Source organism: Pristiophorus japonicus, chromosome 7 (genome assembly GCF_044704955.1).
Source record: "Pristiophorus japonicus isolate sPriJap1 chromosome 7, sPriJap1.hap1, whole genome shotgun sequence".
In the NCBI taxonomy this organism is placed as follows: Eukaryota; Metazoa; Chordata; class Chondrichthyes; family Pristiophoridae; genus Pristiophorus; species Pristiophorus japonicus.
In genome coordinates this window covers 26162839-26166603 of record NC_091983.1, presented here as the reverse complement: position 1 = coordinate 26166603, position 3765 = coordinate 26162839, and positions in this window count along the sequence as shown.

Genomic DNA, 3765 nt, shown 5'->3' with positions numbered 1-3765 from the left:
TACTATGCCCATTTGTTCAATCCCTTTTTCGACAACGAGCCAGTACTGCGGACCTCCAACTCTTACCTCAGAATCATCCATATTACTTGCACCAGGAGCCAAGTGCATTGACACTTGGAAGATCATCTGAGTTTCAGGAGGGAATACAGAGTGAGCCAGTCATTGATCACAGGTTAAGGAAGGCAGGTGTGCAGGTTGTACAAGATTTATATTGCTGCTGCTGCTGAGAGGAAATTCAGTAGGGCAGGGGCTCTGATGGATTGTATCATTATTCCACATTTACAGGGTCAGGAATGAAATGCAGGATACTTCATTAAAGGAAAGAAAGAACTTGCATTTATATAGCGCCTTTCAAGACCTCAGGATGTTACAAAGCGCTTTACGATCAATGAAGTGTGGTGACTGTTGTAATATAGGAAACGTGGCAGCTAGTTGGCGCACAGCAGATCCCACAAACAGCAATGTTATAATGATCTGTTTTAGTGAAGTTGGTTGAGGGATAATTATTGCTCAGGAATTAAGGGTTTCACAAATGTGCTCTACAAATGCAATCATATATGCAATTCACTTGAAGAACATTAACAATCAGGAGCTAAAATGCTGGCTGCTTTTCCCACTCTATAGCACAACTGAGACCAACTAAGCTCTGCTCACTTAACAGAAATTGGACATCAAACCTTGTACCTTCCAGGCTCAGTGCCATACCATATTTTGCATTTAGCCATTATATTGTTTCAGGAACTTAATCAAAACATTCCAGATGTGAAAAAATAAGAGTAGAACATGATGTATTTCATTATTTCTAAGCTGATTAAATCAATTTCTGGCTGCGAGAATGACAGATAAAGACTGAACCTCCGAATACTGAATTTGTCTGACACTTTATGGAATATCAATTTATTATTGAAAGTGCGGATTCAGTCATTTAGAATATTATGGGAAGAAAATGATTGAGAATACAAGCAAATAACCATGCGATCTGTTTGGCTGCCTGACAAGCCATCTCTAATAGATGTTTAAAACTTTCACAAGCACAGTGTGCTGCCAAAGTGCAGTGAGGGAAGAGTTCCTTTGGCTACTTGTGTAGCACCATTGTCAATTTGATTTCTAGCAAAGACATTAAACCGTTCTCAATGAACATGTCTGTTGCAAATCCTGAAAGGCGGAAATCTTCACAATCACGTTTACAATGGGGCAAACGTACCGATGCACCTGTCACAAAATTGTACGCTTTAATAAATTTGTTCTAGGATGTGGGCAGCACTGGCAAGGCCAGCATTTATTGCCCGTTCCTGATTGCCCTTGAGAAGGTGGTGGTGAGCCGCCTTCTTGAACCGCTACAGTCCTTGTGGTGAAAGAACTCCCACAGTGCTGTTAGGGAGGGAGTTCCAGGATATGACCCAGAGACTATGAAGGAACGGTGATATATTTCCAAGTCAGGATGGCGTGTAACTTGGAGGGGAACTTGCAGATGATGGTGTTCCCATGCGTCTGTTGCCCTTGTCCTTCTAGGTGGTAAAGGTCGTGGGTTTGGGAGGTGCTGCCGAAGAAGCCTTGGCGATTTGCTGCAGTGCATCTTGTAGATGGTACACACTACAGCCATCGTGTTTGAGGTGGAGGAGGGAGGGAATGTTTCAGGTGCCAATCAAGCGGGCTGCTTTATCCTGGGTGAAGTTCTTGAGTGTTGTTGGAGCTGCACTTATCCAGGCAAGTGGAGAGTATTCCATTACACTCCTGACTTGTGCTTTGTAGATGTGGAAAGGCTTTGGGGAATCAGGAGATTAGACACTCACCACAGAATACCCAGCCTCTGATCTGAACTTGAAGCCACAGTATTTATGTGGTTGGTCCAGTTAAGTGTCTGGTCATTCGTGACCCCCAGGATGTCGATGGTGGGGGATTCGGCGATGGTAATGCCAATGAATATTAAAGGGAGGTGGTTAGACTCTCGCTTGTTGGAGATGGTCATTGCCTGGCACTTGTATGGCGCGAATGTTACTTGCCACTTATCAGTCCAAGCCTAAATGTCGTCCAGGTCTTGCTGCATGCGGGCATGGACTGCTTCATTATCTGAGGAGTTGCAAATGGAACTGAACACTGCAATCATCAGCGAACATCCCCATTTCTGACCATATGATGGAGGGAAGGTCATTGATGAAGCAGCTGAAGACGGCTGGGCCTAGGTCACTGCCCTGAGGAACTCCTGCAGTGATGTCCTGGGGCTGGGATGATTGAATTCCATCAACCACAACCATTTCCCTTTGTGCTAGGTATGACTCCAGCCAGTGGAGGGTTTTCCCCCTGATTCCCATTGGCTTCAGTTTTACTCGGGCTCCTTGATGCCACACTCGGTCAAATGCTGCCTTGATGTCAAGGGCAGTCACTCTCACCTCACCTCTGGAATGCAGCTCTTTTGTCCATGTTTGGACCAAGGCTGTAATGAGGTCTGGAGTTGAGCGCTCCTGGCGGAACCCAAACTGAGCATCGGTGAGCAGGTTATCGGTGAGTAAGTGCCGCTTGATAACACTGTCAACGACACCTTCCATCACTTTGCTGATGATTGAGAGTAGACTGATCGGTCGGTAATTGGCCGGATTGGATTTGTCCTGCTTTTTGTGGACAGGACAAACCTGGGCAATTTTCCGCATTGTCTGATAGACGCCAGTGTTGTAGCTGTACTGGAACAGCTTGGCTAGAGGCACGGCTAGTTCTGGAACACAAGTCTTCAGCACAATAGCTGGGATGTTGTCGGGGCCCATAGCCTTTGCTGTATCCAGTGCGCTCTGCCATTTCTGATATCACATGGGATGAATCGATTTGGCTGAAGACTGGCTTTTGTGATGGTGGGGACCTCAGGAGGAGTCCGAAATGGATCATCCACTCGGCATTTCTGGCTGAAGGTGGTTGTAAACGCTTCAGCCTTGTCTTTTGCACTTGCTGCTGGGCTCCGCCATTATTGTGGATGGCGATATTATGGGGCTTCTTCCTCCCATTAGTCATTTAATTGCCCAACAACATTCATGACTGGATGTGGCAGGTCTGCAGAGCTTTGATCTGATGCATTGATTGTGGGATCGCTTAGCCTTGTCGATAGCAAGCTGCTTCTGCTGTTTAGCATGCATGTCATCCTGTGTAGTAGTTTCACCAGGTAGGCACATCATTTTTAGGTATTGCTCTGCTGGTTCTGCTCCTGGCATGCTCTTCTACACTCTTCATTGAACCAGAGTTGGTCCCCTAGCTTGATGGTAATGGTAGAGTGAGTGATATGCCGGACCATGAGATTACAGATTGTGGTAGAATACAATTCTGCTGCTACTGATGGCCCACAGCGCCTCATGGATGCCCAGTTTTGAGCTGCTCATGGCATGTTGGCCTTCATAGTGAGGGGATTTGAGTACAGGGGCAGGGAGATCTAACTACAGTTGTACAGGGCCTTGGTGAGGCCACACCTGGAGTATTGTGTACAGATTTGGTCTCCTAACTTAAGGAAGGAAGTTTTGCTATTGAGGGAGTGCAGCGAAGGTTCACCAGACTGATTCCCGGGATGGCAGGACTGACATATCAAGAAAGACTGGATCAACTGGGCTTGTATTCACTGGAGTTCAGAAGAATGAGAGGGGATCTCATGGAAGAGTTTAAAGTTCTGATGGGTTTAGACAGGTTAGCTGCAGGAAGAATGTTCCCAATGTTGGGGAAGTCCAGAACCAGGGGTCACAGTCTAAGGATAAGGGGTAAGCCATTTAGGACCGAGATGAGGAGAAACTT